This window comes from Rhipicephalus sanguineus, chromosome 9, assembly GCF_013339695.2.
Source record: "Rhipicephalus sanguineus isolate Rsan-2018 chromosome 9, BIME_Rsan_1.4, whole genome shotgun sequence".
In the NCBI taxonomy this organism is placed as follows: domain Eukaryota; kingdom Metazoa; phylum Arthropoda; class Arachnida; order Ixodida; family Ixodidae; genus Rhipicephalus; species Rhipicephalus sanguineus.
In genome coordinates this window covers 78,695,587-78,709,167 of record NC_051184.2, presented here as the reverse complement: position 1 = coordinate 78,709,167, position 13,581 = coordinate 78,695,587, and positions in this window count along the sequence as shown.

The following is a 13,581-nucleotide window of genomic DNA, read 5'->3' as shown; positions in this document are numbered from 1 at the left end:
GGTTGGTTCCTATTTCCTTTTACTCACCCAATTCGGCACGGCAGCCTTTCTTTCTCCCCCACCCCCACCCCCCGTTTGCGTACTTGTCCTCTCCTCCTCTTCGGTGTTGGTGGGGGGAGAGTGTACAAAGCATACACAACCCGCACTAATGAAGCCAGTTGCTGCCTTTCAGAAGACAAGACCGCTTGCCGAAACGTTGGCTCCACAGTAGTGATGCAGAACTATCGGTAAATTGACTATCGATAGTATATTCATAGAAACTTTGATAGATATTCAAAGAAACTATCGATAGCGTAAACAAACTATCGATAGTACTACTATCAATAAACTATCGATAGTCGAATCGGTAGTACCATCGGTAATATTACTAGCGACATTACTGCCAAGCGTGTTTATTGCTTTGTTTTGATGTATTCGGGTTTCATCCACAAACTGTTAGCAGCGTTCGACGCAGACCGCGCCGTAATGTTTGAGAAGCTTCGCGATTGTTTGACATTTGAAGATTACGCCCCGGACGCGAATATTCAAGTTTATTCGAGAGTTTACGCGAGCACCAGCGATAACGCTAGAAAGTTTGATGACCGATGTTAAAAGACAAAGCGTTCTACCAATTATCAGATTACTCGACGGCCAGCGACTGTTCTCGCCGCTGTCAGTGCGCAGCGTGTATCGCTTGTATTCTAAGTTTTGATTTTCTAGGCACAAGTTCTACCAAATAAAGAGCTTCGTATTTAACAGTCTTGCTGCAGCATTCTTCACCGTCACAACCACGTGACAAACTATCCATAGCGGTGCGAATAACGATGCTGATGCTGGCTGGCCAAATTTCCAAAATATTCGCGATAGCCTACTATCAGCTTCGTTTAATTTAGGAGCATATTTTTGGTGAAAGAAATTATTTGCGCCGTGAAAATGGCGGAATATATCCATCAATAAATTCATATTTAAAGGCAACCAGTTACATCTTACAATTACCAAACTTAGTTCTTGATCATTCTTTTTCTTTGAAATCATGAAATGCAATATTGAACTGAAACCGCGCAGTTCAACCACACGTAACGGCTTCCTTTCCGCTACAGCTGAATAGTTTGACTTCATGATCACGTGTCAGCGAAGCACTGTGGTGAAGAACACAAGCATGTCAACTTTCTTGCCTTTCAGCCTGCTCCTTCGGCTCCACTATGTACCACGCGCGCGGAAAACCAAGTTTATTCTGCAATGAGTTCGCGCTGTTGATTTTAAACTATCGATAGTACTTACTATCGATAGCACTATCGATAGTATCTTTTACCATCGATAGTTCGATAGTGACTCGGCTATCGATAGTATCGATAGTACCATCGATAGTTCTGCATCACTACTCCACAGGCATCCCGTGTTTAAGGATTTTTTTATCTCTTCGAGCGATACTGAGCGGCACCAGCGTGCTGTGAAACCGGCATACGAGCTGCGGGCACACTACTGTGTAGCGCGCATTATAGTAGTTTGCGGATACAAGCCGACCCGCAGTGTGTTCTTCTCATCACGTGTTGCCCGAATAGTGTGATTTATTTTGACATGCACAGCCAACTACAGCCATGAATAGAAGAAAATGCGGCAATAGAAGAAATGTAGAGCGCCCACACTATCGACAAGAGATCCTTAAACATGGTCATCCAGTATGGCACTAGGACATCGCCGTCGTAAATAGCATCTCATGCTCATTCACTGCCTTATCATAAGATGGACCGGTTTTCTGCTCATGATCATTTCCTTTTGGAATGCATAATTCAACGATATGAAATAACTCTCAGGAACAGTCATGGCTGTTTTTTGAAAGCGCTCCCTAGGAACAGATATAAATACGAGATTGAGAACAGTATAAATCAGGCAAATTCCTACTTTTAGAAAATTCAATGCCAAGGATGAGTTTCGGTGGTCGTGTGATGAGCCTTCCGTGGAGCCGTTCGAGACGCTGACTAACGCTAGAAAAATGAAAGACGCCATTCTGATGCCGCCTGGCAACAACGTTTGAAGAGACTTCGCAGCCGTGTAGTTGCCTGCAATAAAATTCTACTCTTAGGCGTTACTTAGACAATTTGGAAATGAGATTCTGCGTTGAGATTTTTGTGCATTTGTCTATTTCAACATGAATCGCAACGACAAACTTTGTCTTAAAAACAGCCCAAGCATGGAAAGGCATGGCGAAATCTCGAGACCTTGTTCCACTGATCCGTTATGTAAATTTCTCGCAGCATACGGTTACGAATGCAAACTCGAAAATGGAGTCGGTGAACTTCCTGCGCAAGGATATCTCTGCGTAGCAAGCGACACGACAGCATGTTTCTATCATTGTTGACGAGAAACAGGTAGTAGTCGCACAATAGAGAAACTCTACAGCCGACTGCATTTTCGTAAAAAAAGGATGCTCCTGAACCAAGCTAAGTGCAAGTAGTGGTATACAGCTGGAACATCTCTGAAAATTGCGGCGATGCATAATGCATTTGAAACTGCAGTCAGAGCACTTTGAATCGGCAGAGATGCTGCTTTACGCAGTCAGTTAGCGTGTTAGAATTTTGCATTTTCCCTTTGTTTTTAACGTAGTTTATTTACAAGAGGATGCTTTAGAGGTATGTTTCCTGCGACGTTTTGCTTTTTCCGCTTGCGAGCACCTTAAGGTAAGCGAGACATTGTGCAAGTGATGACCAGTTCTCTCTCTCTCTCTTTGTTTTTGTTTTTATCCCAAATTCATGGTTTTCCTTCTAGTTGATGTTTCCACTGAAAGCCATAATTAGGTAAGGTATTCTCTACATTTCTGGAACGTACAAACAAGATGTACATTGCTGCTTTGAATTTCTTATCGTCAATTCGCGTAAAGGTTTCGTCGAAATAACGGAAGTCGAGAGTAGTGGCGTGAACGTGGTCTATCTTGCTCATATGCGAGTAAAAATTATATTACCGTTAATTGATAAATATGAAAACCGTACGTCGTTTCATATAAGGCAGTCCGAATCCAAATATCGTATACACCACTACAAATCACAGTTGGCATATAGGCAACGTTTGCCGTTGAAAAACGTTGTAGTTGACTTTATTCAGGAGCAGCATAAACCTAAGAGACGAGTAATTAACACAGCTTACCATATTTCAAAACACGCATAGCCTCGACGTAGTTCCTGCCTTTAATCCTATATCATTAAAGGCAGGCTAAAACTGAAAAGCTTCTTGTATGATGCAATAACTTGTAAGTGTGGCGTTCTTATATTTTTTGCTCAAGCGCGAAAACCGGTGCACTCAATACTAGAGCGAATGCGTAGAACGTACCGCTTAAAGAACGTTTAAACGCAAGAAAGAAAGCACCGCGGCGAAGTATTTTGAACTTTGCCGCTTTGACGTCGAATGGAAGTTTATTTTTCCCATCCGTTGCTTCTTGAGCTTGTTCTGCGTCTACTGTAAAGCAAAAGTAATCATGGAATGGCAATATTTCGTACGGAATAACCTTTTCGCGTCTAACATTAATTTAGGAGTGTCGCCTTCCAATCATTTCTCAAAAACATAAGTGCGCGCATTACCTGCACTGTGTAGAACAGCTCAGATTTTCCAGCGGTACTTGTGAGTGGAATCATTTACTATGAACGTTCAATAATAAAAAAAAACCGAAGCGGTTATTCTTTCTTCTTGGTGTTCTCGAATTGTGTCGTTCTCCAATTATGTCGCGGCAGCTATTGCGGTCGCGAGTCCCCGCTTCTATAAAGCTCGCCATTATACGTGCGCCAGCTGCTACCCAGCATCGCTCACTCAAGCTCTGCGACTGTGTTAGAGCTAAGGGCTCTTGATTTAATCACCCTGCCGTGGACACATACAAGCCGGTTGAGCATTAAGGATAAGGTATTGCTATTTTCTTTGAAGGAGCGGCAGAAACATGATGGGAACTCGTGATATCAAAGCCCCTAGAAAGTTTGCTGAATGATAGACTAATGTACGTATAAGTTCCTTCGCGGTGTAGCACAATTTCGCGATAACCTTCAGACGCCATCTGCAGCGTGTTAAATTGATAATGCCATGTTTTCCCCGGACAGGCGCTTAAGATTCTCTATATTTCTGTACCCTGATAATGCTCTGAATCCTCTGACCGTTCTCCTTATGTCTTTGTTCTCTAATGTTGTACTTTCTTTTTGTTTTTTTCATCTTTCTACATTCGCCGGAAAGCTAAGTGAAATAAGAGACATAGGCTTAGATTACAACGAAGTACGTAGGATAGAAAAGAAAGCAATGGGTGTTCAGCAGTGACACATAGTTAATAATAATGATACTAATAATAATAATAATAATTAATACTATTACTACTACTACTAATAATAATAATAATATTATTAATAATAAAATCTGGTGTTTAACGTCCCAAAACGACAAAGGCTGTGGCTAGGGTTACGTCCAGACGTAACTGTAGTCACCGCAATCGTTACGTCCAGAGTAAAGTCCCTAGATTTTGCCCTGTTGAAGAGCAGGGAAAAATCTAGGGAGCTTAGTCCAGATGTGGTTTTCCACAAACGTGAGTGCATTATTTTCCTGTTGCTCAGTGAAGGCCCTCTGCGCCCTTCGGGCGCTGAAACCTAATGGTGGCTTCGCCCTCGCTTCGCGAGTGCGGCCATTTCGCTATCGCTCAATGGCCGGTTGGCAGGGTCTCCGTCACGCACTACCGGCCGCTGTCGCGGCCAAGCCGCTGTTTAGCCCGCGCGCCTGCCCTTTCGGGGCAGGCGGGGGCGCACTTAACCCACGAGCCGCGTCGCGCTTCTCTGGCAACGGACTTCTGCAACACCTTCTGCGACAAAAAAAAAAGCAACCCACCAGCAGCGAGGTTCGAACCAATGTCCTCGCAGTTCCGAGCACGACACGTTAGCCGCTGCGCCACTGGGCCAATCGGTTCGGTAGGTCTAACGGGCTGTATTTGTATTGTCACGCTGGACGTAACTTTTAAGACTCGTTATTCTTACGTCCAGACGTAAGTGCAACGGCTCTTACCGTTACGTCTAGACGTAACGCTAGACACTGCCAACCACGAAACCGCGTCATGGGAATAACATCCTGTTTGCTGTACAATTCAGTATTTTCATTATACTTTTCTTTTACAGTCACGGGTGGCTGAGTTTCGCTAGCGATCTGTTTCAGAAATTGGTACTGTGCAAGTTTAGAGGACCTAAGCTGTTGGCCAATCATCCCTCTTGTCATCGCTAAAGCAACGTACGCATTCAGACTACCCGATCAATTATAATATACCGATGTTGTTCTTCATTTCTGAAACAGTGATCTGATAAGGAAGCTATGTGTGCGTTCCTAGACATCCCATTTAGTTGGTTTTACTTGAAAAGAGAAGGCCTGAAAAATTGTTTTTACTTTAAAGGGAAGGCATTAAGAAGGCATTTGAAAATCGCTTGTTTCATAATGCCTCCTTTCCTTCCCGCAATAAACGGTAGCCAATCAGATGCTTTTCTAGTTAACCTCCCTGCCATCTGCTTTACCTTCCCACCTGCCTTCTTTCCTCCTCTCTTCCCTCCTTCATTCATGCTTTCCTTCCTTCCGTCCTCCCTCCTCTCCTTCATTCCTTGCTTTCTCCCTCCAATCCTCCTTCACTCCTTCCTGACTTCCTCCCTTCCTTTCTGCCTTCATCTCTTCATTTATTCTTTCCTCCCTCCCTCCCTCCCTCCCTCCCTCCCTCTCCTGCTTTTCTCATAGCTCCTTTCCTTCCTTCGTTTCTTTTCTCCTTCTTCAATACCTTCGTTCGGCACTTCCACCCGCCATTCCTCCGTCGTCCTTCTCCCTTTTCTACCTTCATTCCTTCAGTCCTCCCACTTTCCCTCACTGCCTTCGTTCGCTCATTCCTTCCTTCCTAGCTTTAATCTTAGCTCCTTATTTATGAAAGCACAGCCCCATTACACGCACCACCGTGCTACTGAGCTGAGAAAAATGCTTTAGAGGCACTGAATGTGCTGTTTGGTGGTACTCGGCAATCTCTTTGTCATTGCCTATAGGACACGAACATCGTGTGGAACGAACAACTGGCGACCAACCGAGACCAACTTCGAGCACCGACTGCTTGTTTCTTTCAGAAGCGATGCAGAGTGTGGCAATCGGAGAAGTTAGTTCGGTCAGAACGACAGAAAATTGAGCTTCTTGCCAGGGTTCTTTAATTACGGAATGTAGTAAGGCGTAAGAATACTGAAAAAAGTGGAGAGAAGCGAACAACAAAAACGCGTTAGGGTTTGCACGCTTTGCCTTCTTTCATGACAAAGTCCTTGAAATCGTTTTTGGAGCAACTGTGCGGTGGCACGCTGCCGCGTACGTAAAGAAGGCGTTACGTATCTCCCCTGCTAGGACGAAAACAGGAAACAACTCGCGTCACACGCAGCGCATAGAAAACATAAATAAGGTTACTGGGAGGAGAAAATAGCACTTTTTTGGGAGGATGTCGCACCCAGCCGTCAATGAATGTTTACTGGTGCACCATAATTTTATTTTTGGGCGATGAAACGCAATCGTAAACGCAACCACAAATATTAATATCTGTCTCGTTCTGGGCTGAGCGTTCCGTTTATAGCGTGGGTAATTATTCTAACGAAATAAAAAAGAAAATACAGTGCTGCGTGTCTCGTGCCCACGTCCTGCCGTTTTCAAAGACTCTTACATGCTCACTCGGTTTAGTAAACACGATTGCTAAGCGGCATTGCTATAGGCACACTTCATTCACATTATGGCAATGTGATTTTGGTAGCTCATTCGTTAATGAATCATGCCATTGTTGTAATTCAATTGATAATTTTTTTTGTTGTCCACGACGCAGATTGACAGATGTTTCGCGATAAACATTGCTAGCAGTCATGACGGTGAATGTGTAATTAAAGAGTAGCAGGGCAAAGAATGTGAAAGACAACATCTAAGGTGGCTGTCTCAGTAGATCCGAAGCATTATTGATTATTACGAAGACTAAAATATAATGCGTAAACTTCTTCGACAGCTGGCTGCGGCTCGCCGGGACCGATGTCATGTGATGCGTGTATGTGGTTTTGAGGCATCACTGCTAGGCGCAAAAGAGTGGTTCGATGCTGCGTCATACCTACTTTGTTCTATCCCTTTGTTATACGACCTGCAATCCCGTCGCAACATAATCGCACCTGAATATTAAGGCGAAAGCCTTTAATGTCTCATACTTGCGTCCGTCCGTCGATCACGCAAGATCACGCGACAGTTGCGCGTTGCTCCTTCGAACGCGCGTTGTGCAACTGTCCCGCAACGCGGCGGCGGCGTCCAGCGGCGACGTCCGTCGGTCAACGCGAAACAGATGCGCGTTGCGCAACTGTTGCGCAACGCGGCGACGGCGTCTGTCGGCGGAGTCGAATGAGCACAGGCTTTCGCCGAACACACTTTGAAATTTACAAAGTGTTCTTCAATTTTTTTTTTTTGCCTAGGAAGACTCGAAGGTGACAGCGATCTACTTTTAAGTGCGCCACACTTCAGGGCAACCGCCTGTCGTACATTCACAGTCTCATGTCGCATGGTCACGCAGTGGTCAATGCAGGCCTAAAACAAGGCTAAGAATGCTCGAAACCAAAGCAGATTTAACTAACAAGGTCTAAAATTATACAAACTACAGAAATAACCAAGAACTGATCGCAAAAATCTCGAAAAACGCTTCTAAAGCATCCGGCTGATACCTTAGGAGCGACGTGGGCCTGGATTCAAACTCAGCGTACAGAGGGGCGGGCAGGTTTCTCGTTCATTCACCATGGAAAAAATGTTTACGCATTTAAACCGAGAAACGATTTAGAGTGATGTGTATTTTGCTATGGGAGAGCGGCGTAAGCTGTCAACGAGAGCAGTGCTTACAACAAGAGTGAACGATTAAGGTATTTATCTGGGGTTTAACGTTCCAAAACCACAATATGATTATGAGGGACTCCGTCGTGGAGGGCTTCGCGGTGTTTAGACCACCTGTGGTTCTTTAACGTGCACGTATCTCTAACTACACGTCAAACATTTTCGCCTCCATCGAAAATGCGGCCGCCACAACCGGTAGTCGTTCTCGCGACCTTCCCGGTAGCAGTGGAGTAAAGGAGTAGGAGTATCATACACTCTTCTATGGGTCAGCGCAAAGACGTCCGTAATTGTACTAAAGAAGGTAGCCGAATTACGCCAATTTGCTTAGAAGAAAAATTACACCATCTCCCGCTAAAGGGGACCATGAGGCGATGCGAAGCTGCAGCACTTGCACGATCGCGTTCCGTTGGCGTCCTTTGGACATGCTACCGACCTCGCGTCGTGGAACGCGAAGAAGAACGCTACGCGCGTCTTCTCTTCCCTCTAGCCTGGCCGTTAATTCTCACAAGGCGAGCGGGGAACGCAGTCAGCAGGCGTGCGAGAGGGGGGCAGCGTAGGAGAGGAGAGAGATGGGGAGGGGGCGCACATGCGCTGGTGCTCATCGCGGCGTTGCGCAGGAGAGGATTTCGGCATGTCTAGCCCGCGTTCCAGAGGAAGAGTGGAAAGGGGGAGGGAAAGTGGATAGGGGGCGGGGAGAGTGGAAGTGGAGATGAAGGGAGACTGGGAGTGGAGAGGGTTGCGCATGCGCAGTAAGGGTGGCCACGCCGCACACCACCACCACCACCGGATTGAACTCCGCCATAAGATTCTTCCCATCTAAAAAATTCGGCAGATCCCACGTACCGTGGGAGTCGCTGTTATGCGAAGCATGCGGCGGGAAGGTGACTGTGGCGTAACTTCTTTTACTGGGCGACACGTTGAAAAATGACGCTAAAGATTTGTATAAATTTTATATGTACACATGTATGTTGAAGAGCCGCATATGTGTTATATAACCAGTTGCTTACGGGTGGGTAACGCTGCCAATCGCAACCTGGGTATTACCAACAGCAGAATCGGTAAGCTGATATGTCGTGCTTATACGTGTCCCGAGAACGCACGCTCGTATCACGAACCCGTGTGCATGTGTGCAAGAAGTTCTTGACAGTTCTTGAACAAGGGCATCATCACCGCGATCAGTGAGCACCAGCGGCTGGTCATGACTTGTTATAGGATACGGTCGTGATCGCGGTGACGAGGGGTCCATGTGTAGTGAAGTATGAGGTATAGCGCAGCTGTTGGAAGCCGTGGATGCCTCGGTCATTTCGTCGACAAACTGTCTGTCGACAGAGCCGGCGACATGTCGGAACCTGAAGCCACCCTTCGCGTTGGTGAGGCATAGGCCGTGGAGGCTGGCAGGCCTCGATAGTGCTACGTAGACCAACATCAGTGGATGGTGTTTGTCGTATTCGTAGACTACCTGGGCGTATGTGTCTTACGTAGCCTAGTCTACAAAGCGGCTGTCAATCAATCTGGCATCATCCTCGGTCAGCATGAGGCCATCGCCCAGCCTCGTAAGAAATGAAAATGATACTGCGTCGTTCTGGTGGACGAGCTGCACTTTGCGGTGCGGTGATGTGGGTATCATATGTAACTTTCGTTAATGAATTCCTCCGGGGTCGAGCAATGCTTCAATATAGCTTGCTGAATCATAGGAAAACAAACGTAACGTTTATTAGACTGCTATAAAAGCGGAGCCAACACTGGAACTACAGACGTTAATCTGATATGACGCCTGTATCGTAGGAGTACACATCTTAGGAGTGTCATGTAGTGTTTATCGCTTTCTTCTAAAATTAGATAGCCAGCACCACAACCACAATTGACCTTGCACCGATATTACGCCTGCCTAGGCTGTTTTTCCAAACCACTTTATAGACCTGGCGTGGCTCAGTGGTAGAATACCTGATTGCCACGCAGAATGCTTGCGTTCGATTCCTGCTGGGACCTAATTTTCATTCTTTCCATTCGTTGAGTCAACGCTGCCGATGTTGGTTTTCCTTACCGCTCTCGCATTTAAGTTGCCAATGTCGGTTCGCGAACGTTCCTGGGTAAATATAAACTGTCAATCACCTGTGGCGCATACCCGTACCCCGCGGCCCGTGGTAAACGGGTATGTTCCACACGTGTCTAGTGGAAAGGGTTTGACGACGTACGCGACAGGATTTTAGCGGTATTCATGTCAAGGCCCGGCAGTCATATTCGTCAAATCCTCTTACCCTCCCATGCAAATTTTGGTGTACACCAAGTTAAGGAGGCGATCATGAGAGCACCCAGACGTAGGCGGCTAGATAGATAGATACGTAGATAGAAACGCTCAAAGTGCCAGAGGTTCGCTAAGAAATGCTTCGCATTTAAAATGAACGATTCAGAATAGTGAGCACCCTACCTATGTGGGTCAGTAAGCTGTCCGGATGATGACTGTCGACGACGATTAGCAAAAGTAGTTGTAGTGTGTACACTACTCCAGGAGAGCGAGAGACCGTCCCGAAGTGCGTGCACGAATTTTCTTAACAGCGCGATTCCCACAGTGATAACGCTCATGGAGTTAATGCGCGCTTACAAAGTGCATAAACTCCACATTAAACGACCATCTCAAATGCTCTGGGATCACTTCAAGCTTTCTTAGATTTTTTTGCCAATCTTTCAATCGGCTGATATCGGTGATTGAGCGAAATTATGGAAACACATCAATAGCTCGTATCTGTTAACCAAGCAAGATAAATACCGCCAAATATGATATCACATTTTGCGACGAACATCTCAAGTGACGGTGGTGCGGGAAGTTTTCTCGTCGACTCTGCTTAGAAATGTTTGCGCATTGAAAAGTGCATCGTGCAAACTTAATATGTGCGTTCATGTGTGTGTGTGTGTGTGTGCGCGCGCGCGCAGGTGTGTGTGTGTGTGTGTGTGTGTGTGTGTGTGTGTGTGTGTGTGTGTGTGTGTGTGTGTGTGTGTGTGTGTGTGTGTGTGTGTGTGTGTGTGTGTGTGTGTGTGTGTGTGTGTGTGTGTGTGTGTGTGTGTGTGTGTGTGTGTGTGTGTGTGTGTGTGTGTTAACGACGATCAGGTATTTCCAGTCCTCCCTGTACATAGAATATAGTTTTGTTCCTTGTTCTATATAGGGGTTCGTATTCATACAAAAGGCTGGTATGCTGGAATTGTTTCTACGAGATAGTTTCCGCCAATCGTGATGCACGCACTGACGCAAAGGCCCCGTGAATTGGGCCTTTATGTGGCCTTTATGTGGACGCAAAGGCCGCGTGAATTGGGCCAGCACTTATGTGAGCATGGCGAAATCGTCGCACACTCGTTCGCGGTGCAGCAGCAGCAGCACCTCATTCTAATACAAAGTCATTGCGGCTGTGAAATGCATAAAAGTTGGTGCAGCATATCTGGGCGAGCGCGAGCTCATATGAGTGTTTGTGGGACGGCACTTGCCGCTAATATCATTCGTCGCTGAAAATGGAGATATCTAAAGTGTGACATGTTCACGCACAACGCCAACCTGTATGTCCCCAGTGTATTGTCTGCGTCAAAGGTTGCGCTCTCTATTTGCATATATCTACGTCACTACGACCGCCATAAGCGTCCTCAGCTGCGTCGTTTGGCCTCAATATTTCTTCATTACGACCAGCACATGCTCCACGATGCGTTGTGCAACTTTCATGCTGTGCAGCCTGGACGATCCCCCGGCGATCGTCTTTCCGAAAGAGTCAATAACGGCCCGCCATAAATATGGCCATATCTTCTCGGCAAATGGCGTTGTGCCGCCGCGATAAGTGCACCCGGTCGTTACACGAAGGCCGCGCGAAATTCGCGCGGCAAACAGTACGTGACAGCTGCGTACAGGGCCGTGTTGGATCATCTCGCGTGTTTGTGGTGCGTTGGGATGCCACAATGGCCCTGAAGCTCTTTGTATCAACCGACGTGCGGAGGGTATTGCACAGCAGATCCAGCCATGCATCTGATGACATCTCCTCATATATACCTTAGAGCTTCTGCCGTCCTATCGTAGCCTATAATGCACTACCGAGCCGTTATTACTGATTCCGAGCTTATGGTGTCTTCGAGGCGTCTGCTTGCGACATTCTTCCTCCTTTGCCGGCGAGGAACGGCGACGCAGTGCAGTACAGATCGTCAAGACCCAGGTGCTGCAATCCGATAGACTAATGTTCACTGTAGTGCATTTACCAGTATGTGTGGCTACGGGAAGGCCGGCGTGATGACGAAACGACAAGAAAAGAAGGCACAAGAAGTGCCGTTCACAACAGCAAGGTGTTCGCAACAAACTGTTGAGAAAATACCTAGTGCTTAACAGCCTGAAGGCACACCGAGCATATGAAATTCATGAATATACGTGCAGTGTTTCTCTTGCAATTTTAGGGACTTGTCGTTTTCAATGCTCCTTCCATTTGCTAATAGCGATGCCTTAGGAACTTCTGTCTGGACGTAGACCGTTTAAACGGCATCAACTTCCAAGTCAACTGCTTTTTTTTGTAAGGAAGGGGAGGGGGGCTGTGATTAGTGATGCTGGGCTGTTGCGCGTTTAGAAACTGTAGCCCACGCTCACATGGCTACAGCGACGTTGGCGACCTCCTTTATTGTTTGTATCGTAGCGTTTCAGGACATTTATTCCGTTCGAAACATTGAAAGCACTAAAGAGCTTTCGGATGCGCTCACAATAAAGGCGAAAAAACCCAGATGTTTATCTTGAAAAACAACCGCTTGTGTTCGGCGCCTCAACGTACTGCGGACTAGTACCAACAAGATTTGAATCTTTGACGATGCGCTCGCTTGTACGCGGCTTGATCTGTTGATACGCGGCTTTCCGTGCCAAAAACATTTAGGATGGAGGACAAGAAAACCACGCTTGTTTCTGGTGCAACCGGTATCAAGATTATGTATACATAACCTGTATCAATAGGCTTGCGCATTTGCAACTAATAAACATGCAGAAATTTACTTAAATAGACAACACGAAATAAGTATTGAGGTAATTTTATCGTCATATTGACAGCTCGTCACAATTCAATTCTATAAGAATAGGTGTGAAGTCATAATGCTATTATAGGAAACAAATTTTGCACACAGAAGTTCAGTATGTTGATTTCGTTACCATAGCCTCATAGAGGGGTTTTAGGGTACGAAAATAGCTTCCGGGAAAGGGCCTGACGTTCGCCGGTGAAATGTGATATCGTCCGTGACAGTCCGTGACAGCGAAATGGACAACGTCAGAAGGCTTCTGTGGGCGTTAAATTTTGTTAACTTTGGAAGACGAGACAAAATTAAGTGAAGTGGGTTTCACATGATGGGTGTCACATACCAATACCACAATGGTGTTAAAGGCACGCCGTCCCGGGGGATTCTAGACGAATTTGGCCTCCATGGTTTCTGGAACAAGCTTTATTATGCGAGTACCCGGATATTCTTTCATTTCGTCTCCATCAAAATGACGCCACCATAGCCTGTAATCGGACCCGCGCCCTCAGACTCAGGATGTGGTGTCATAAGCTCTAGCCTTTATTTTTTTTTTTTTTTTGATGCTCCGATTGGCCGTCATGGTTCGTCGAAGTAAAATTATTTAGGTGCTTAAAACAAGAAAAATACTTCGTACAGTACCTACGCTAACCGGTTGTTTCGGCATATAACCTGTTATTTAAAACGACCTAATAGGTTACTTTAGCTCCCAAG